Raw genomic sequence first — 24,835 nt, forward strand, 5'->3', positions numbered from 1 at the left:
AAGCTGGGGTGAGTGGCGAGTATCAGGTCCAGCGTGGCTTCTTTGCGAGTAGGAAAAAACATATGTTGCTCGAGGGAATTCTCTGCCATGATGTCGAGGTAGGCTTGAATTACTCTCTTTGGGTATTAGTTTCCTACGATGGTTAGTGAGGTCCAGTCAATGTCTGGGAGGTTGAATTCTCCTCCTATGAAAGTTGGTGTTGATCTGTTTCACTTGAGGAATTTGTTGATCTCTTCCTTCGACTGCTCTAGTTATTCCTCCTTGGTCCTTTTAAGTGGCCGGTAATATGCTGCAATGTTGATCTCCTTTCCATTGCAGTGTCTAACTGTGGCTCTGATCAAATCGGTGTTAGTGCTCCTCTTTAAATCTTCGAGCTGGAGTTCTCTCTTGACTGCAATGAGTACCCCTCCATAGCTGGCGTCTCTGTCTATTCGCCAGACGTCGTATCCTATCCAGGTAGGGATGAACTCCAGTTTGTCTTTTCATCTAACCATGTTTGTGTGCTAAGCATCACAACTTGGTCTGTGGATTCGATGATCTCCTCCAAATAAAGCACTTTTTTCATGACACACAGGAAGTAAATGTTGAGTATCCTTATTTAGATTTGGGGACGTGGCTTGGCTTTCTTGTTGTGGCCTGGAGAGGATATCATCGCTGGACGATTGAAGGAGAGCTCAGAGTCTAGGATGGAGTTGGATATGGTTTGGTATTGTGCAAGGCTGGCATCTGTGTCATCTTCTTGTATGCTGTAGATTAGTGATGTGGTTACATTGGCTGAATTACAGCCGGGGCACTAACAAATATCGTCAGTTCTACCGAGCATACTGTATTAAGCACTTGACATACCGATGCATTCTTTGTGGATCCATGGTGATCTTTATGTGTCGCATACATTACAGGCAATGGATTTAATCTTGCTCTCCTTTTTGCAGATTCCACAGGGGTATGGAGTTGGTGTTAAAGGGTCGGGTCTGGGCTCGATACCTGCTATGAGCAGCAGAATGAGTCGTGTTTTTTTTTTGTTGCATGCTAGGTTTCACATGAGAGATCCAAAAAAACTCAACTATACCAAGGTCATTGTACATTGGGTCCATGCATGCGAAATGCAAACATAGACGTGCTTTAGTGGTAGAAGTTCCCAAATATCCTAATCCGATCTTGCATCCACGTTGTTGCGTTGGCAAAAGTATGGACACTTAATTCACTAGAATGTCCGGCTCGGGGTTGCTATAATAAGACGCACAGGATGCAAAAGAGTTAAAATCGGTTGATCTTTGTGTAGTGGTGGCATCATTCCTACTAGCCCAGGCTAGAGGGGAAATTCCCTTTAGCTCAGTCGGTAGAGTGATGGCCTTATAAGCGAGAGGTCCCGGGTTCAATCCCCGGTTGGACCTTGATGTTTTTCCTCTGTTACATTTGCAAGATCAGTTGTGGCGGGCGTCAATTTTTAAGTTGGCCTCGCCTTCATTTACGCGCAAGTAAGGGCGCAGCAATTTTTGTCTCCCTATTATCCTCTGGTCTTAGAAAAGCGATATTCTTCGATATATATCTTCCAGATGGATTTATGTTTAGATCTTAGTACTAGTTATTGGCGCTGCATTTGATGATGAATCAATAGTTTTAGAGGAGCGATCTAAAAAGGAACCTCTGATCGCTCGCGCATTGACATGCTAGATACCATCGATAATTATGCGCTATGCGTATTAAACACGGGAATAACCATTACAACCGTTCATTATCTACTTAGATGAGACAATAATTCGTCGATAGTTGGTATGTTCCAAATAAAAGTAGATTGAGTTGTAAACACAGCGGCCACACTAAATCAGACTGGGGAATCCCAATATCTTCGCAAGTGTTCTTGCGCCGGAGTTCTCGACACCATACTGCACCATTGTTTGACAAAGGCGGGATCTGACCACTGATTATTTTGTTTACTTTTGGAACATTTTAGAATAGCACGTAATATCTCGCGGTGTCGGTTTTTGGTTGTATGGTTTATGCCGTATTTGCCATTTCCACATTCGCCATTTTCCACACTCGCCTAAATAAATCCACATTCGAAATTTCCTTATCGGTCAATTCCATATTTTTCACATTGGCCATTTTCTTATTCGCCATTTCCTTCTTCACCAAAACCACCTCATCTCTATGAAAACCCCTGTCATAAATATACTCTTCCAGTCTCGTCGGTGAAGTGACTGATTTACTTGTAACTGGTGAGGAGGCGGGGCAGAAATCAAAAATCACAATCTTGACTGCAGGATCGATGATATGCGTTTGAAGGTCCCTTAGTAGTCGCCAGATACTGATAAATTGTACGACGATGATTGTCGTACAATGCCGTTTCCAAATCAATCAAATCAAAACATCAAAATGAAATTGGATTTCACCTTTTTTTGGACAATTCAGAGATAAAAGCACCAGCAGAAATGTATTAAAACAAATAATTATGAATTTATAGTTCATCATTTGTTCAAATGATTGCAATTTGAAAGTAAATGTCGCACATACATGTACATATATACTGTATATCCATGCCGCAAAAAATGTCTGGTGATCGAGTGCAAAACATCTGAGATACACTTTTGATGTAAGGACATGAAGTTAATTTTTGGCAGATGGCATATTATCAAGTATTTTTTTCATTTTAAATATGCAGGGGGTAAAGGCTGTATTCAAAATGGCGAATGTGGAAACTTGCGAATATGGAATTGGTGAATAAAGAAATGGCGAATAAGGCAGATGCCGGTTGTATAATCAAGACCGCTTGGGTAGACCACAAATTACGAAATATTATCTGTATTTTCAGTCTACCCGCACTGTCTTGATTATACAACCAATGACCACCAGCTCGGTATTAATCCTTAAATCAAGTAGTCCCCGGATGTACAGGTTGTCATGATTTTATTAAGTCAGGCATCCATGGTCAAAGGCATACATGGAGTCGGACATACATGTATAAAAGGCATGCATGGCTTAGTTAAACATGTGTTTATCTACCACTACTACTAAAGGGTCACAACAAATTCTACACAAACTGGAATAGAGGACAGCCTGACAACCAACAGGCGCCCGAATATTGCACCAAAGTAGACAAGCGCGGCTATTGGTCGGACACACCATGTGACGTCAGAAACAAAGTCATCTGCCAAAGAACAATGTTACCGGGTAAGATAAGTGTAGGGTAGATGCTGGTAAATGATATCAATTTAATTCCGAGGCTTTTTGAGTGTAAGTATGCGGTTTTGACGTGAACATTTGTTGGCAATGGCTTTTACTGTTACAAAAAAAAAAATCTGCTGTGTTGATTTAAAACCCCATGCTTTCTCACAAAACTAACAAGACGATAAAAGTCTCACCTTGACCGGTTTCGCATGTAACTAGCCACTTTTTGGAGAACTGTAGGCAGGAGCAGTGGGGTTAAATTGGCCATATTCGGGTGACTCATATGAACGTTTGGGCACTGGGTCATGTTATATATCATGTTACATGTTATATCATGGTATATCAGCACTAAAATAATTCATTATACAAGCGTGAATAGTTTTGACGTACTGTGAGATGTGAGGTACCCCTATTGTCGACATTGTGTAACTTTATATTGCCTACCTAGCAGCTACCTACAGTGTCTCTTTAATACAAGTTTTTGTGACAAGAAAAAATAACACGTAATTTCCAAAGAGCGGGCTATATACGAATGATGGTGTAACTTTATTTCCCTCCTCAGATCTCGTCATGTCGTCTTGTATAGCCAGGTTCAAGCTGACATGCATGCATAGAACCCCTAACTGCCAAATAAGAAAACATAGACGCCAGGGGCCTGTTTCATAAAACTTTTTAACGGACTTCCTTCAAGGTACCATAAAGGAAGGATATAACGTCTATTTAAAGCTGCGTATTAAAAGCGTTTCATAACTCGTTATTACTCTGCCATTACATTAAATTTAACAGGCCTGCCATTAATAAATGATTGTATGGTGTACCTCATTGGTGAAAAAAAAAAATCGAACGCAGAGTGATTTATTGTGTTGAGATTAAGGAATTGAACCCGAGGCGGAGGACCTTGGTTGAGTTACCAAGACACTCGAGGGTGGAGCTAAAATACAGTCCAAACCCGAGCCGACAGGCGAGGGTTTGGACGAAATTTTAGCTCCACCCGAGAGTGTCTTGGTAACTCAACCAAGGTCCGAAGCCGAGGGTTCAATTTCTATTCTAAAATACCTCAAACTTAAAAAGATAGGCCACGAAATAACTTGAATATGTGCGAATTTGGCAAATTCCATCCATCGCCTGCCCGGAGCGCCGGTAGCGCCGTTGTTTACATTATGTTACGGCAGCCCGTATAGGAAGTCCGGATCGGCTCGCTCAAGTGACGCTAAAATCCGCGCAAATGGGCTATTTGGAGCGTTTTTCTCAGCAAATATGTGTAGTGCTCATTAAAAAACTTAGGGTGGTTGATGCTTCCTTGGCTGATTTGTGTTTGAAGCAGTGTTTTGAGAGCCTCAAACTTCTGAAGTGAGCTGTGTGCATGGTTCCACATTTTAGTGCAACCCGAGGGAACTTTGGTAGAGCATCTTGGTTGCGTGTCCAAAACACTCCACTCTCAGAACGAGGCTTATGCATTTTCCATTTAAAAGTTGACTTTACGGTACCAAGGTATTTTAGAATTCGTAATACATGATCGAGCCGTGGCAAATGTGTCAATTTCAGTGTCTTTGGTTCCTATACACTATATGAATGCCCTTTCGACATACGAAACTTCCTTTCCATGCATTAACTCTGTGTCTCGAGGAGGAAAGTCATCATCCCCTGCGTCATCATCATAGGTCTCGTCATCATCGTTATCGTCGTCTGAATCCTCCACTAAGGGCAATCTATCCCGGACAGCAATGTTGTGGAGCAGGCAGCAGGACTGAATAATAATGCTTGCCTTTTGTGGTGTGTATTGAATCTCCTTGCGGAGGCATCTGAACCGTTGCTTTAGGAGACCGTTGCAACGTTCTATGATGAATCTGGCTCTTATTTGCATCCGCTGGAATGCCCCTTCCTGTCTGGTTTGGGCATTGGCAAGAGGTGTCAAAAGCCACCTCTTGCAAGGATACCCCGAGTCTCCCAACATCCAACCATTCGGTGGATTGTTTTCAAATGCCTGGCCAAGGGCTGAACTGTGGAGAACGAAGGCGTCATGAGACCCTCCTGGAAAACGTGCCACACAGTTATTTATGATCATATCCCAGTCACAAACTAGCATGACATTAATGCTGTGGTATCCTTTCCGATTGATATACACGTTTTCGTTGATGTGAGGCTTGCGTATACGACAATGGGTCCCATCGATCGATCCAATTACTATTGGAAAATCCGTGTTATCAAAAAATTTGGTTTTGACCTTCTGGAGGTCCCTGTTGGTCAATGCGTGCTGCAAACGCGGATGACACAGCGCCTATACACCTCGATGTTGTCGCAATGCTCACATGGTTAATATCACCGATACTAGATTGTTCGTGCCCGGTTGCGAAATATCGTAATGCTGTACACACTTGCAATGATACTGGGAGGGCGTCATTTCTCTAAGTAGGATGCTCCAACTCCTCCGACAGCTGACGACAAAAATCGAAACATATGTTCTTCGCGGCTAAAGGAACTCTAGACTACCTTCAGGTTTAAAGGAACCGAATAAAATAAAGACAGGATAAAACCACAACCTGAAACACTCTTAATGGTAACATTAACCTAGATATTTTAAAGACACGTTTATGAAACGCGTTCTTCATTTAAGGAGTGACTTTATCCTAGCATTAGGGCTAAAGGCACTCTATTAGGCTTTATGTAACAGGTCCCAGGCCACGAAACGACCAACAACTGCACTTGAAACATGACAGACATCGAGCGACTGCTCTCACCTGACTGAACAAACAACACGTTTGTTGATGAGACAGGTAACAGAGACGCTCTCGAAGAAAAGAAAAATGAAAAATATGTACGAGTTCGAACTTGGAACTCTCGCCGTCTTACCCACTATGTCATGAAGCCGTTATTGTAAATTAACATATTTTTTGCACGTACAAACTTAAAAGAACGGCATCTTTTGTGCCTTCTGTACCATTTTCAGTTTCAAAGTGGCCTTGAGAAATTGCCCTTTTGCAATATTGGCAAAGTGAATTCACAAGATACATAATCCGGAGATGAACATGACACCCTCTGATGAACCCCGGATAATCAAAAATCATGAACTCCGGACATTACGTGCCAAATTAAAGTTCCGAGTCATCTCGTAAGCCTTTGTTCCGAGTCCCACGATTGGTCGTCTAGGAAAACAGCGCTTCCCTCCTTCAAAGATGCGATAAAGTAATGATTCAACTTGTGCATTCGGATATTGGGATTTTTGGGAACACGATAGTTGAAGTATCATATTAAATGTTGCATCTGATAGGCTACAATAAGGAAAAAGCTGTTGTTTTTCTTGCTTGCTTATTGATATTTTGCTTCGCCGCGTCATCTTAGCAGAGATAAGGTACTTGAAGTCAGTACATAGCAGGCCAAGTAACTCTATATCCGAATACACGCATCAGTTAAATACTACTTTATTTAGGTATGGCATGAGAGAGCCATGTTTAAAAGGAATATACCGAGGGACTCGGTACTCAGGAATACCAGGTGACTTGGAATCTGGACTTGGCACGAATTGCCCGGAGTTCAGGATTTTGAATCTCCGGGGTGATGAGTTTCGGAGCACGCAGACATTGATTGCACGAGGTCGAAAGCTAAAAAGTAAAATATCTCTCTTATGAGCGACTCGTTTTCGATGAAATATTTATGGTAGGTTCTCATAGCAAGGATACATCTGATATCATACAGGTTTTTGATTTGATCAAATTTTCAAGGTCACGGAGGTCAAATGGTCTAGATTGGCCATTTGAGTGTATGGCACGTTTCTTAACCCCTAAAGCCATAAACTTGAAATTTGGTACTCGTGACTCATTACGTCATGTTACCTGGGAAAACCAATTTCGATCCGATCTAATTCTCGACTTGGCCACCAGGAGGCCAAAACTAAAAGTAAAAAAGGGCTATATATCGCTTATTAATGACTTGTTTTCAATTATATTTTATGGTAGGTACTCAAAACAACGATACATTACATGTCATACCGACTTTGGTTTGACCTATATACTACATGTATACATGTAGCATGTTTCCTAACCACCAAATACCAATACGGTGAGCACAACGGCCCTGGCCGTTTCGTTAGTGACTTGTTTTCGATAATATTTTTATGGTAGGTACTCCGAGCAAGAATACTTCGCATATCCTACAGGTTTTTGATTTGACCTAATTTTCAAGATCACAGAGGAAAACAATTGCGAACATTGGCCGTCTGAGTGTAACTATGACACGTTTCTAACGACTTAAACTATGAACTCTAAATTTGGTACACATGACTCCCTATGTCATGTTACCATTGACACCGAATTTTTGTCTGATATGATTGTAGACTTGGCCACCGGGGGGCCAAAAATAAAAAATGTAAACAAGTGCAATATCTCGCTTATAAGTGACTTGTTTTCGATAATATTTTAATGGTAAGTACTCCAAGCAAGGATACATCATTTAGATTTGATCAGATGTTCAAGGTCGCAGAGGTCAAATGACGTAAATTGGCCGTTTGAGGGTAGCTATGTCCCGTTTCTTAACACATTCAGCGCCAAGGCTTTTTTTAGTGTTTTCTGTGGGGGACCAGCGTTCCTCCGACGTTACCTCTTAACACGTTCGCTACCGAGCCACGAATATACTCGAAAGCTTGTTCCTTCTCCATTGCCAAGGCACGAGTTTTCGTCACCATTGTCAAGTCACGAATATATTTGGAGCAGTCTATGCATTATTCCATGTATTTTAAATGACTGGCAGGGGTAAATGTGCTTCCGTTCTGTAAAGCATCATGGGATATACGGTTATTTTAGTGTGTTTATTATGCACTAGGTGTGTTCTAGGCTCACGGCCAACCCTCGTGATGTGGCAAAGAAGCAACACGCAAAACCTGGCAAACGTGGTGAATTGCGCTGCGTTCAAAAAAATGGGGCGACAATGAACGCGTAAGATAAAAAAAAATAAAAAATTCTAGAAGAGATAATCCCACCATTTTTTCTTCGCTGTTTCGTTGATATTTTCTATGGTAACATATACTATTTACTTGCCAGTGATTATTTTATGTAGTGGAGGAAAAGGTTGAACTTTGGTACACATTTCTCCCTAAATCATACAACCTCTGACACTGAATTTCGGTCCGATCAAATTCACGACTTGGCCACCAGGGGCAAAGAGGCTACAAAGGAGGCATACTTGCTCCTCCAACTACCGAACATGAAACATTGTACCGTGGCCACGATTTTGAACTACACTGCCCCAAAAGATCGGGTGTGGCAGATATTGCATCATCAAAGACTTGTATCAACCTTTACATCAGCAGTCAGCTGTCATTCAGACATCGTTTTAAAGCATTTATGAAAGTTCTTCATGCAAATTACGCCACTTGGTTGTTCTATACATATTTTTCTGGCCAAATTTGACTTATATCAAACATCGATAAAAAAGCAAGGTTTTCATCGGGAAGCAAAATGCCGGAAAGCAAAAGCCTTCAAATATATGGCGCTGACATCAGAATTACTTTAATGCGATATATGCTGTTACAGTAAGCGTAAGATCCACACAAAGGTCGCGTTTAGGCCTCTGTCAGTCAGAAAGAGTGCATTGGCCTGGATACGGCATTGGTCTCAAACCTCTGCGTCCCCGGTTTGAATCCCTCAATGGCCTTTTTAAAATTTTCTGCCCGTGATTTTTCTTCTAAATTTTGCGAAAATATTGCTTCACTTGTTATAAAAAAGCCTGACTTTCACTCCAAAATAAAAGACAATATCACATACTCTATTTTTCCATTTACCTGTCTGTGGTAAAGTGGGCCCAGGCTATTGGTTCCTCCGGACAAGAACTAAAATGACAGCTGGTTAAGATAAACAGATTAGGTATTTACAACAATAATTGCGTACAGCTTGAAAGAAACAAAGGTTAGAAGTAAGTCGTGAATAATGTTTATTCTGTCTAAATGAGAATGTCGGTATACTTTACCTTATCAGTCCAAGTGCTCTTAGACTTTACCGAGCAGTTTATTCTGAATTGTTCACAGAAACGTTCCATGAAGAGTAACGGTGAATTCCGGAGGTGGGTATGAGCAACGGAAGGATAAGTAAAGAACGTTATGAACTCCGGCCGGCCGTTCCCGTATCGTGTTCCGCAACGTAATGGCGATACCAGTGTAGAGCAGGTTCCTGGGTCGCCTCGACCCCATATATGCCCTCGGTCACAGAATGAATAACCAGTCCACTGCCAGTGAGTGAACAAGCCGCGTCACACGACTTAACAGCACCAACGCCAGGAAAGTTTCAGACCACTGCCAACAGCAAGTGAACAAGCCGCGTCACACGACTTAAAATAGCACCAACGCCAGGAGAGTTCAGACCACTGCTAACAGCAGAACAGGAGCTACTTCTGCAAAAGGTCATACACGGTACACTGTGACTCTAGAAGGGATCTTGTATTTTGATCATACCCCCAAAATTAGCTATACCCCCGTACCCATTACACAATAGGGAGTTCCCCACACAAAATTATTCAGGCCTAGTTGGACCACTATTACTTCTGCAAAGTCTCAATGTTTATAACAGTGTCAATTTCTAAACCACAGGGCCTGACACAATCATTTCCGCAATACAAACCTTCCATTATAACCAGCTAACCAATACAGGGTGTCTAACAAAAAGGGAAGGGGCACTTCGCCACACTGTCCCACTACCGAACATGGCAAACTAAGTCCGAGGTGGGCGAGAGCTCAAGTCATGTAAGAGTCTACGTTACATCACTGTCTTTCGAATAATATTCATAAATTATGAAAGACTATGGTTACATCAAAACATGTAATACAAGTAGGACATTGTGTTGAGTAGGGTTTGCCCTAGAGTGTTTAGGTTGTGGTTTGTGGTTCGATTTGTCAAGATGAATTTATTTTGGAATACGTTTTGCTTTGTGTTTTATATTTCTGTGGTGATTGTGATGGATAATGATGACGATGGGGCGAACGATGAGCAGGCAGGACATGAAAGGAGGCATATTCACGGTTACAGGCTAAATCAGCGATTGGACTACGTTGACACGTTCAGGCTGCACAATGTGTATTACATCGACCATGCCCGGTCTATGCGTTCTTTTGCGAACCATTTTCGAATCCACTCGCGGACGAGTTCATGAATACGAGGAGATGGCAGAAAGGCGTGATCAATGCACACAAGATGAGAGAACACGACGGAGAAGTCGGCATCAAGGCCATGATGAACAAGGTAACTCATTTGCTGGTCAGGAATTAACCGAAAACCTTTGCCCTCAAATGGAGTAACAAATTATTGTGATAATCAGTGTCATTTTCGAGATTTTTGTTTGAATAATTTCGATCAGGTGCCTGTTAGTTAACCCTTAAGGGTTGATCATTGGTAAATGAAAAATTGCAAATAGCTGCTTGCTTTCTTCGACTTCAAATTTTAGCAAGATGATTTCTCCTTCAAAACTTGGAGTAAACATAATGAAACTACGGGAGTGCGTTCTCTGCATAGTGAATGTACATTTCAAGTGCTCCAGTCCATACTGTTCACCATGTTTTGAAGAAATTCATATGATTTTAATTTCTGACAAAATACTTCAACATGTGCACAAAATCCTGGAGCAATTAACACACCTTCAACAAGAGAAAAGTGCATGAGGAGGTAGCGAATGCGTTCTACACTACACAGATAACGCACTTCTTGTAGTTTCCCACTCGTCTTGGCCGCATTTCTCTGTGTGCGCCTCGCTTGAGTTTAGGAATTGATATGCGCCTCGGTTTTGGCCAATATTTTATCTCCACCCGAGCGGTTTTGTAACAAACGTGTAATGTGCGGTTCATTCTAAACCCAGTTGTTTGAGATTGTACCACCCATTCTGATGCGATTTGATAGTCAATCACCAAAAACAACAATTCATTTTCCTTCTGTCTTTTTCAGCGTTTTTGGCCAGAGATGGAAAACCAACTGCTTGAGTGGTTCCTTGAACGTCGCCAGCATGGTTTTCCTATTTCTGGAGGCGATCACCAATCCCAGTCGTCCAGGGAATACCGAAGGTGGTGGGATGCAATGACAGAGGAGCGGAAACAGCAGCAAAACCACAGGGGCCAAGCCATCAGCATTTCCGAGCATCAGACATCTGGCTCCAACGTTTCATGAAAAAGTAGCACAATTTAGCAATACCATGCTTTTATGCACAAATATCCCTCGATGTTACATGTACCTTTTTCGAAGTTCGATGCAATCAATATCCATGACTCACTCGATTCAATCTCTCTCCAATTAGTTTCTCTGCCTCTAAGGAAACATTAAAGAAAAAAATCCGTACTGGCCCAATGGCGGCAGAGAAATTAGAGAATCGTTGGTGGGCAATTAAGGGTTGGCAATAGGTACCACTAATTTTGACTAGAAACTGAAATCCAAACTCAATTAGAACCCCTTCAAAATGAAGTGAATGCCGATTCAAAACCTGGGAGGCTGTTCTCCAGAAAACAAAGAACAACTTCCCACCCTTAAAATTGCCATTCACATTATTTTGAAAGAGTTTTAATTGCTTTTGGATTTCAAGTTCTTGCCAAAATTTGAAATGCGAAATTTGCCATGGATTTAGTTGTCGTCGATTGCTTTTCAGAGAAAGGATAAGCCACTAAAGGAAGAACAAAGATACGAGAACCTTACCCGATAATGCCCAAGAAATAGCAACCGACAGTCGAAGAGAAACGCTGGCACTTACCCGGAATGAGGACTGACGAATTATCCTTAACATGGATGAAACTTTTGTAACTTTTGATATGGTTCCTAGAACAACTATGGCTAATAAAGGCTCCCAATCGATAAACATTGGATCTAGCCGAGAAAACGCAAAACTAGGATGCACGGTCAGTTTAGCTGTTACAAGTGATGGAAGGAAACTACCCGCCGAAATAAACTTCAGACGCATTGACCCTGATCTGGCGATAACATAGCTGAACTACTAGCCTATGCTCAACGGAACATGAGAGTATGTAATCTCTCATTTAGCATGTTTTACAGCTTATTTTAATCCTTGTTAGCTCTTTTATTGATTTACCATACATTTTTAGTCTGCCTGTCCGTGATGGAATGTCTCTTTTACCAGAGGTGAAGTCACCCTGTACTGGTGTTTTTACTGTACGAATGATCACATTTCACCGACCTCCAACAACAGCATTACGAAAACTCAATCAGCTTACTGAGTGATATGAGAGTAGGAGCTTGATTGCATGAATTGCCCGGATAATGACTAAATTTGATTATTTGTCTTACGTATACACTTTTTAGGGTATACCTACGGAAAATCTGAAAACCTTAACTCCTTCCAAAAGAACTGAATGCCGATTCCAAGGGTCGGAGTCCATTTTTTGTTTGCCATAGATTGGACTCCAACCCTTTAAATGCAAATTCAAAGTTTGTAGAAGGTGTTTTTAGATTGAAAATGTAAGACAAAATGTCGGTACCGAGGATAAACCCTTAACAAAACTCTTTGTCTTAGGTTATAGGCAGTCTGTCGGGGACGCGGTTCCTTTGACCAAAGGCAAACGTTTAGACGCATGTGACTTTTATATGCTCTTCAAAAACAGGTACGTCATACATGGTTTTACTGTAAAGACACAGGAAAATAGGAGCATGAGATAATTGTCACATTTATACAAATGGAATATTAAACGTTATAATACACAAAGTATCTCCCTTGCAATGATGAAGGGTTATCAACCCAGGATGGACAGGCAGATTCCTGCACCAATGCTTAGTACAGGAAATGTATATTAGACTATTAGTCAGATGTGGATCCATTTTCGGACACTGGCCGAACATGACCCGTGGCGGATTTTCTTGGGACATTTAAAACCAGAAAGAGCGTTCTGGTATACGATCAGACCAATATACTGATGTTAAAAAACCCCAAAGGGGCGTATTATGAGAGTAGAATGCAAAATTTTGGCCGTGGCGGAAAATAAGTGGCAAGAAAGTGGCGTCCAGAGTAACTTGGCATCGCCAATATTACAACGATTTCTAACAACTTTCAAATGTCCTTACATCATTTGTCTCATTGAATGCCTTATAAAAAACATTGTCCCTACTGTCTGTGTTTATTGGAAACAATAGCAAAAAGATTTGGAAATTAGTCTATAGGTTCGGTTTTTCTCGTAATTTGACAATTACCTCCTTTCTCGCGAAGAGTCCAAACCTCAATTACCCGTGGCGCACAAGTTCGAATGACGTCATCATTCCCGCAAGTTTAGGCGCTTAATTTGAAACACTGCTAACTAAATAAACTGAAGCGAGGCGCCGACATCCTCCCCCCAGTTGCTACTCTAGTAAGACAGCCACGAGATAATTTCATATGACGCTGAGCGAAAGTCAAATCACCTTAAACGGAGACCCTGTAAGTCCAAATCAAACATAACATATTGATTGTCTATCCTAACGATGCGTAATGTCCATGATATGAAAACCTGTGTAGGAGAACACCACATACTGAATCAAGTTCCTCCAGGTTAAGAGTGCCGACATCCTGTGGAGGCCTGTCGAAGGAGCACAGAATGGCCCAAACAAGGACACTCACATCCATAAAGAAATCAGTTTATCCCAAGCGTACGAGCAAAACAATTGTTAGAGTCCAAGTTTGGCCAGGGTCCGAGCACCGAGACAGAATTGACCAGATGAGACTCCAACACAGGATGGGAGGGTGAGAGGTTCCAGCTCATCACCCTGTGAAACGGTTGTTATAAAGCACTAACTCTGCGACTGAACACGACCTGGTTCAACGCATATCGAATCTCGAATCTAGTCCTCAGCAACCGTCTCCTCGAGAACTGCTTCTCTCGTCACCGGCCGTGTAAAGACTCATCTTAACGTTCTCAACCTGACTGCCCTTGTCCTTCTGTTTTCTCCATCCAGTGTCTCGAGGATGTATTCTCCGCGACCAAGAAAACCAAATCTCCTTCACCAACTTTTTTCTTGTCCTTCAGCCATCGCTCCCGTAGTGTCAGCTGCGGAAGGTACTATTGTAGCCATATTTTATTGATGTGGTCCGCTACCACCTGGCTCTGGCGCCAAAGTTTCTTACTGTTGATCTCTGTTTCTCCTGAAAACTATCAGGTGGATGGTTGTTTTCTGCTCGGCCCAAAAGAAAGTGATAGGGCGTGATGAGCAGTAAATCTTGAGCATCTGAACTTGTTTCTGTCAAAGGGCGATAGTTTAGGACTCCCTCTGTCTCAGTAAAAGCTGTGCGTAGAACACTCTCGGTAACCACGACTGTTCCCAAAGTGGCGTTCAAAGCTCTCTTGACGCTGCGGACGAGTCTTTCCCATTCTCCCCCCCCCCCCCCAAGTGTTGGGCCACAGGGGGGTTGAAGTTCTACTTGATCCCCAACGGCGCGAGGTATTCTTGTACGCGGCTCTTGTCCAAGCCTTCCAGGCAACGCTTTAGCTCTTCTGCTGCCCCACGGAAATTTGTCCCGTTTTCACTGAACATCTGATGCGGCTGGCCGCGCCGAGCGATGAAGCTCCTTAGGCACAGGATGAAGTCGTCTTTCTCAAAGGAGTTGGCCAGTTCGAGGTGTACAGCCCGGCTACTCATGCTAGTGAACAAACACCCCCAGCGCTTCGTGGTCGTGTTCCTTCATATTTTGATGTTCATCGGTCCAAAGTAATCCACTCCCGTGTAGTAGAAAGGCCCTTTGTTAGCATCTAGACGGCATGTCGGCAAATCCGCCATCCTGGGAACTGTGGGTCTTGCAAATTGTCTTCTACAAGGGATACATGGCACCTTCAGTCCCTTGGCTGTAGTCTTCAGAGTGGTTGGCCAATATCGTTGTCTTATCTTAGCTATCAAATGTTCATTGCCGCCATGCTTGATCTTCAGATGAGCTTCCCTTATGATCAGTTCAGTAATATGATGGCTCTTGGGGAGTATGTGTTGATGCGTTGCGTCTCTCGGGATTTCCGCTCTCCTTAGACGGCCACCTACTCTCAGTGCCTGTGTTGTTGGGTCATGCAATGGCGCCGGAGCAAAGACTGTGCACTTGGCTGGAAGAGGCTCGCCTTTCCTCAAGGCCTCCAACTCATCAGCAAATGCATCATTTTGGGCCCTTCACATCCACATTAGTTCAGCCTCCTGGAGCTCTCCTGTTAAAACGTATCTTCTTCTGTAGGCTCCTTCCCCTTCGACAGGAAATTTGATTCAGCACGCTGTAGCCACGCGGTCTGCCTGACTACCTTTTCCAAGCTCGAGTAGCGCCCTGGCTCTTCCAGCTTTGACGTGTCCATCCGTGGCCTCTCATCCTCAGCAATGTCATTGAGTACGGTCCGACGTAACTCTGGATCCCCTTCTTTCAGCACTGGGATATTGGCCTCCTTAGATTCCAATTATTTCTGATGTTGACTCTCCGGGCCTCGGAACGACAAGTAATCGGACTGGAATAATGACGCCTTGAGGCCTTTAGTACATAGATCCCCTGTGTTCGATTCAGATGCTACGTGGTGCCAGTCAGCAGCGTCTGTGTGTTCCCATATCTCAGCCACTCTGTATGCGACAAACGGCAGGAATCTTCGTGTTGTGTTATTGATGTACTGTAACACGACCATTGAGTCACTCCAGTACACCTTCCTCAGTGGGTCAAGTTTCAGTTCTTCTCCAACAATCTTCCCAATTATAACGCAACGGCTCTTTAAAACGATATAATGTATTTATTCTTCACACATCGTCTCCTACAAGTACCGTATCTTAAGCATACGTACACTGAAATGTACAGAAACAAACAAACATGTACTAGTAATTACAGTGAAACCTAGGACATAGGCACAACCAACCATGAGCACAATCGTGCGATCAAACATGAAATTACTCCAAACACAAAAACTTCAATTACACCAACATTACTGGTATTAAGAGCTTACGTATTTATCCTAAGTAATAGGTGTATATTTATCTATGCTACGTACCTCTTATAAGAGGGTCTTAGAGGCTCAGTAAAATGATTAAACCCTAAAAACGACAAACTTTGCACAGAAAGTTCTCGCTCTACACATCTTAAGCGACCACAATCCACCGCTGCCGCGACCTCTCCTAAAATAGACCGAATACAGTTATATTACTGTAAACCAACAACGAGACGTTTCTACACCAGCCTTCTAATACTGTTATGTAGACTCAACCGAAATAATTGGCACTAACCAAACAAATTATAACGTATATAATGCTTCAAGAAGCATAACCAGTTCAGTAACTGGACGTCGGTAAGTACCAGTCTGTGTCTTGACCTGAGCAACGCGAACCAGTCTCTTCTCTTTAGGACCAACATCAATCACCCGTCCCAATGGCCAATGATGCGGCGGAGCATCCTTGTCTGCAATCAAGACTACGTCTCCTATCGTGACATTCCGTTTTGGTTGCAACCACTTCTGTCGCTCCTGCAACACTGCCAAGTACTCCTGCTGCCACCTTCTCCAGAAGACCTTGATCAGGTACTGGATCTGTCGCCACCGATTTCGAACATAGAGATCCTCCTTGAACAATTATCCTGGTGGAAGCTGCGGACAAGTCTGAAGAATCAAGAGATGGTTGGGGGTTAGAGGTTCAGGTTCGTTTATATCGTTCGATGCCATTGTTATCGGTCTGGCATTGATAATTGCTTCAGCCTCGCAGAACAACGTTTGCAGGGTCTCGTCATCCAGCCTAATGTTTTGCTCCTTCAAGAGACCGTATAGCACCTTCCGAACAATCCTTATCATCCTTGCCCAGACCCCTTGTTCTGAAGACAATTGAACTCCCATTCAATCCCAACCTGTTGCAACAAAGCTGCCATCCTATCCTTGTTCCATTCCTGCAATGATTTGTCCAGCTCTGCCTTTGCTCCGACAATATTTGTTCCATTATCTGAGCGCAAGAACTTGACCGATCCGCGCCTTGCCACAAAGCGCCTTATGGCATTTATACAGGAACTCATATCTAAAGAACTGGCAACTTCTAGATGTACGCCGCGTGTCAACAAACACGTGAAAATGACCCCATAGCGCTTGTACCTAGTGTTACGCCCTCGTCGTACCTCAATATGGCCAAAGTAATCCACTCCTGCATTTGTGAAAGCATGTTCTTGACTAATCAGCCTTTCAATAGGTAGATCCGCCATCTTCTGTTCCATCAGTTTACCTCTATAGCGGCGACAGGACACACACTTTCACAACATGCTCCCAATCAGCCTCGAAGCTCTCACCACCAAGTATTTCCTCCGAAACCTTGTAAGTACCAACATGTCCCTGGGTCGTGTGGATTTCCTCAAAGATCAACATAGGTATTACTGACTTTCCGGGAAGGAGGATCGGATGCTTGGCTTCCATCGGTACATTTGCCCTTGCGAGTCGACCGCCTACCCTCATGATGCCCGTCACATCCATTAAAGGGTCCAGCTTCTGCACGCCTCCCCCTTAGACTCCTCTTCCAGATACCTCTCCTGCTCGTGCCGTATTATGGCGATCTCAGCTCTATGTTGGTCCTTAATGGACAAGCTGTTTGTTCTCTCTGACGTTCACATTATGGTTGGCTTCTCCAGGCCTTGGTTGGTTTGATCTCCAAATTTCCTTTGCCCTGATAATCCTTGCCACGATCTTCTTGAGCATCAGCCAGCTGGAGAACCTGCCAAAAAGCCTGTCAATCGCCGAGTGATCCGTTTTGACGACTGCAGATACCGCAACCGTCTTCTTTACTTTAAGATCGTATGAGGAAAGATCCCTTGAAAGCTCCACCTTAGGCCACTCCGACTCCAGCTTGTAAGGAATGATGGCCCCCTTTCCCACAACTGTAGTGCTACGGGTTTCTTTAGACCTAGCCCTCGTGATGCGATATCTGCCGGATTTTCCTTGGTGTTTATGTAGTTCCACTGTTGCGGCTGGTTGCCTTTGTGAATTGTTGTCAACCTGTTTGCCACAAAGGTGTGGAACATAAACTGACCCTGATGTGAACATATCTAATCACAGCCTTGGCATCGGTCCAGTATTGTACATCAGCAAACTTGTATTCCATCTCAGCAACGATGATCTGAGCAAACTTTACTGAAATTGATGCCGCTGAAAGTTCGAAGCGGGGAACAGTAACCTTCTTCAATGGTACATCTCTGGAATTTCCCATCAACAGCCTACAACTTATATTTCCTTGTTCGTTGACCAATCTGATGTATGCCGCTATCCCATACCCGGTGACACTAGCATCCGAGAACATATGCAGCTGACATGTGGTGATATTACCAAAATTCTTCGGTTTCAGACATCTGGGAAAACTGAGCAGTATTAACTGCTGAAGTTCTAGCAGTCACTGTTGCCATTTTTTTGAGATATCCATCCTCGATGTCCTCATCCCATCCTACGTTTCTCTTGAAAAGATCCTGCAGAAGAACTCGCGCTGGAGCCACTAAACAAAGAGGGTCGAATACAACACTTATAACCGAAAGAATACCTCGTCGAGTTGATGGCTTCTCCTTCACACCAATCTGAGTGTGTCCTCTTCTACAGACCACACTACCCCTAATGCCCTCTTGGTATGTAATCCATCACCTTCAATACTAAGCTGCAACAACTTACACCGATCTTCCTTGGAGATAACTTGGTTGATTTCCTGGTAATTGCTTAGCCACTGTCGCAAGTGAAATCCACCCTCTTGAAAAAGCCTTGATGTGTCTCTCATCATGGAGATGCCATTCGCCACGCCGAAAGCTGTCTTAAGGTAGTCATCAACATAGAAGTTCTGCACAATGCTCTTGACGATTTCTTGATCGACACTATCCTTGTGATCCAATGCCGTCTGATGAAGAGCCATGTTGGCTTATGCAGGCGACGAGACTGCTCCAAAAGGATGAACCACCATTTCGAAGGTCTCCGGCTGCCGTGTGAAGTCCCCTTTAGGCCACCACAGACAGCGCAAGAAGTCTGTACATGAATGTGCCACCCCAACTTGATAAGACATACACTCAATATCTCCAGTGACCGCAACTTGCTCCTGCCTATTAAGCGTAACAAGACATCCAAAATCCTGTTTGTGAGGTTGGGACCAGAAAGTAACGTGTCATTGGGCGAAACTCCCTGATGTCATGCTGAACAATCAAACACGACCCTTATCTTACCAGGTTTGTGGGGATTGTATACACCATGATGCGGTATATACCACTGCTGACCAGGGGAATCCTCGCCGGTAGGGACCCTTGTTTCGTAGCTCCACAAAAGAAGTGACGACTACTGGATAATGTGAAATGAATTTAATTTCTTAACCAAATAATATTTATATATTTATAAACCCGCTTCGGGTAAAGTTCATAATATTTCAATGTCACAATGTCAAAACGGCAACGCCTCCAATTCCACTATCCTCGTTTCATGAAAGCTACAATGATACATGCGATGCATGTAAAATCCCGAATGTCGGTATATACCACTTGGATAATTAAACGAGAAAGCTTGTCATGACCGTAAACCGCAAACCACATACAAAACAGCTGCTTCTCCCTGCTCCTCATATTAACCATGGACCTCCCATGTCAGGGCTCATCCACACTCTCGTAATGCATGCCTTGCTCAAGGCCTCGTTCGTATGGTGTACACTACATGTACATAACAAATGCACATCAGGTCACATTCATTGCACAAAGACGTATGTCACACATGGATAAAATCCAATCCCATAGAACATCGTATACACTATTTTCCTGCCACCTGGTTAGTATTCTCTAAATACATCTAACTTATTTAAATAGGCGAATATTGTCTTCATTTTTCTGGGGCTCAAATTTCACACATGTGCTTCTCAGCCATCTTGAATTGGGAATGGAGGAAGAAAAGGGCCAAACTGAGGAAGAAAAAAATTTAGTTTAGGAAATCTTAACCAGGTGGCAGGAATATCTAGCAGACAGCATTTTAACAATACTCATACACAAAGTTAGTTTATAAATAAAGTTTATTAACCACGACCAAACATTCTCCCCTCTGAAAATTAAGCTGACGAAATTTTCACATTAATAGTGAAAAGTAACCGCATTTTAGAAGCAAAAAAAATCCATACGGGTCAGATGTTACAATAAAAGTGGCGGTTCAGCTTTAAATATATTTTACTCTCGCTAGCAAAGAGCAAATACATTTAGCGTACTGCTAGATAGACAAGTCCAGTAGTCTTATTTCTCTCCTGCCTCTAACAATCTCAAACGCTGTATCGGGCGTCTCCTCATTCCTGCCGGCGTTTTTACATTCACTGAGCGAACTAAACCATCCCTTCCTGGAAAAACATATGTAATTCTTCCCAGCAACCAATCTTGTCTCTTTTGATCATCATCCAAAAGAACCACATCTCCAACTTTAAGGTTACGTTGTGCTTCGACCCATTTCGGTAAGGCGTTCAGCTCCTGCGTACTCGTTCGTCCATCTATTCCATAACATCTTGGAAAGTCGTTGTTGGTAAACCCAGCGTTTTCCTAACGGGGTTGTCTTCGTGTCTCGGTCCAGATCAGGTAAGATATGTGGTACTCGTCCAATTGTTAGATGTCCTGGTTTTAAAGCCGCAAGATCCTCCTTGTCACTCGATACCACCGTTAGTGGCCGAGAGTTAATCTGAGCTTCTACTTCGGTTAATGTTGTCTCCATTTCAATAAAAGAAAGTCTAGACTTGCCTAGAATTCTTTTCAGTGTGGTTTTCACACTTCGAACCATTCTCTCATAGAATCCTCCATGCCATGGAGCTCGTTCTGTTATAAAACACCGAGTTATTCCTATTCGACCAAGTTGATCTCGGAGATTCTTTAATGTTTTATAGATTATCAATAAGATACTGGATGCTTTCTTAAAGGTCTTGGCAATGTCAGAATAAATCTTATGACACTGCCCTCATCTGCTCGTCATTCTCCTCAGTGCCATTAGGAAGTGTTCTGTCGTCAAATCCTCGACCAGCTCTAGATGAACCGCTATTGTTACCATGCAGGTAAACAAACAGATGTAAGCTTTCTTGTTCAATCCACCACTGATCTTTACATATAGAGGGCCAGCGAAGTCAACTCCAATATTTGTAAATCAAGGAATCACAGAAGTCCAATCGGTAGGCAATGGTGCAATCTTCTGTGTTAGCTTGATTGGTTCCCTGCATACCTGACAATGGTTTATTATTCTCCTGACCTCCAGTCGTCCATGCACCAACCAATATCTACTCCTCATACTGGCTAGGGTCTGCGCTCTGCCTATGCTAAGATTCTTAGTATGATGATGCATAACAAGCTTGTCAATGAAATGGTTATGAGTTGGCATAATGATGGGGTTTCTCGTTTCCTCTGGGAGTTTACTGTATTGCAGGCGTCCTCCTAATCTGAGAACATCCTTCTTGTCATCCCAATATGGATCCAACTTTCCTAACATGCTGTTTTTCTGAACATTCTCACCCCTTTTTAAACTCTCTATTTCTTCTCTGAAATTCTTCCGTTGAGCCCATTGGATCCATTTCAACACTTCTTCCTCTCGGTCTGTGACAGTAACACCAATACTCCCCTCATCTATGATCCACTCGTCTAAACATGTCTTCTTCTCTCTATGATGTTTCGCCAGCTTCTCACTAGTGTCATCACCCTGATGAACTTCTGAAGAGATGAAAACCTTTTCATCAAGTTCTCTTGCTGATCGGGTTCATCGGGATCTGATTCAGTGACGCTGAAGACACCGACTTGGTGTTTCTCCGCTTCTTCTATTCTCGCTGACTCCACAACGGGTTGACTTGGCCACTCTTCATCACTTCTCAAAAATGTAGGTCCATCCAAACACAATGTTGCTTCTACTAAGGCACTCGCTGATATTCTTCTCGAACAAAGATCCGCTGGATTTTGCTTCCGAGGGACATATTTCCAACTGTTAGGATTTACCAGTTCTTGGATTTCTGAGACCCGGTTGGCTACAAAAGTCTGCCAGGTGTAAGCTGGCTGACGTACCCAATGTAGTACCACTTGTGAATCTGTCCAACAGACCTTGTCATCTATCTTCAGCTTCAGCTCCTTTTCAACATAGTTTATCAATCGTACATGAGGGCGGCCATCAACTCTAGTTCTGTGACAGTTCGCCTTTTCCCGACAGGTACAACTCTTGTTTTGGCACATAGTAATGATGTGTGAACTCTGTCTGATCCTGTATCCGCTACACTCAAATAAACGGCTGAACCATAAGCTGCCTCACTGGCATCTCTAAATCCATGCAGGGTATAAGTTGGTGTTGCGAAATCGTCAGGAATCAAACATCTCGCTACCTTGATCTCATCAAGGTCAGGAACTTCATTCTTCAATCTCAACCACTGTTCCTCTAGATCCTCTGGTACAGGCTCATCCCAGTCTAGGCTGGTCAACCATGACCTTTGGAAAATCTGCTTGGCAATGACTGTAAAGGGTGAAACCATTCCTAAGGGATCGTAAACTCGGTGTAGTTGTTTCAAGATGGTGCGCTTTGTTTCACATCCAATGTCGTCCATCTTATCACAGAACGAGAACATCAGAACGTCATCCGTTGGCTCATCATATCGCACTCCTAACGTCTTGGTTGCAGACTCTGTACCAATCACAGTCTTAGTGCATTGTGCAGCTAAATCTCTCTCTTCCAACAATGACAATGCCTCATGTTTGTTGGAAAGAAACTTTCTCAGTGGCCAACCGCCTGATCCCAGAACCATTTTGAGATTCAACGCTAGTACTGAAGCCTCCTCCACGGTACTATCACCAGTCAAAACGTCGTCGACAAATATATTTTCCGTTATTTCTGTTACAGCCTTCGGAAATATATCTCGTTGAGTCTCCACATGATCAAGAACTGTCTTAATACTGGAAAAGGGGATGGAGTTAAACGAAACGTCACAGTTGTCAGACGATAGATATCAGGCTCCTTATCAGTATCCAGATCTCGCCAAAAGAATCGCTGCATATCTCTAGCAACCTCTCTCATCTTAACGTTCAAAAACATTTTCTTTATGTCGGCTACGATTGCAACCTTATGTCTTCTAAACCTCATCAGTACTCCAGGTAAGTAGTAGGTATAATGTCCCTTTCAACGCCCAAAGTCCGAGGCCCAAAGTCCAAGGGTCGCGGGGCGTTGAAAGGTGCATCATTCGACGCCTGCGACAAATGCCCTCCCGTGATATTGTGCTTAAAGTATTTTTTCCGCGCTTCGTGTAAGCGCTCAGAAATTCGGCGCTATCTGTCCGCGCTGTCCACGGGAGGGCATTCGTCGCGTTTCAAATATAGTAGAGAAATAGAGACAGAACAACCGAACATGACACATTAAAGCGCATCATGCAGGTTCGTTTTCCCTTTTTATTTTGTTGCTCCTTCTCTGGAATGGGAACTCTTAGTGGCAATATTTTAACATGATATTATAAACAACTGAGAAAAAGGGAATTTTAGCAGCGAACACTTTCTTAATTTCAAAACGTATCTTCACTTAGCGGCACCCCTGTGGTTTGTCTATCAATACAATTCAATTCAATTTATTTCAATTGATTTTTAGGCCACCGGCCCTTTACAGCATGAACATATAGACATATACACGAGGATGATACAATAGGAAGACACGATGATACATAGTAATACACATACACTAACGCCTCTGCTCGTTTACTTTTTGCAGATACATGGCCGATAAATTTCGTAAAATTTCATAACGTTTTGGAGACATAATATTGATAAATAATGATAGAACGGTTGGTCGTACAAATGCAAATACAAAACATATAAATATTGTATCAATCGTAAGGAGTATTTCAGAACATTGGCTTTGCAATAGGAAACTACTTACGGCGGCCGCAATCTCCCAAAGCCGCAGTATTATGGGCCTTTGTTGAAACATTCATAAAACGCTTGCATGCATAATATTGTACTCATTCAATTGTCGTGAAGTCCTCATGGCCCCATAAGTCAAGATCGGGGAGATTTTTGTGTTAATGATCTTAAAGAATAAACTAGTCGACAGCTCACAAAAAATCCCTAATGAGCATAGACATTGGGAACTGCTCTCTTGCCTTTCTCTGCTATATGATACAAACAAGAGAATGTACCTTTCTAATAGACAGACAACAGGAGCGATTGCTTTTCACTCATATACCAGTATCCCTAATGTTCAAAGTACAGGCTATATACTTAATTTACAAAACTATATACAACAACAGCAGCAGTGATCCCGGCAGTGATCCTTTCATTGGGAGCAGGAATTTCTATCAAATGCATGTTACCGCACGGAAGGATAAGTAAGTGGGCGATACAGTCTCCTCTTTTTACTATGTATGGTTTTGTCCCCTCGTTTCGAACTAATATTGTCACTGATTTTTCGAAATCCGCTTCAATGACGGCGGGAAAAATACAAATGTTATGACTATAGGTTAAATCTGCCGCCCCCTGATCATACCAAAATGTCCAGCCGGAATGAAAAGAACAATGTCTGTGGGCACGGGTGTGAAACCGCCCCATGTCCGACAGAGACCGTCTCGCACACGTACAACTCCAGTGCGCTTGCATTTGACGAGGGCCACATTGACTCGATCATTCGTGGGGAATATCGCGCGAACTTGATACGAAGAGTCATCTTATTTTGATCCCTACCTATCCTCTCGATGGTCTGAATTTTGTGCACGTGTATTCAAAGTTTTTTTCGAAACCAAAATCGTCATATTGCAAT

This window comes from Lineus longissimus, chromosome 10 (genome assembly GCF_910592395.1).
Source record: "Lineus longissimus chromosome 10, tnLinLong1.2, whole genome shotgun sequence".
Classification (NCBI taxonomy): domain Eukaryota; kingdom Metazoa; phylum Nemertea; class Pilidiophora; order Heteronemertea; family Lineidae; genus Lineus; species Lineus longissimus.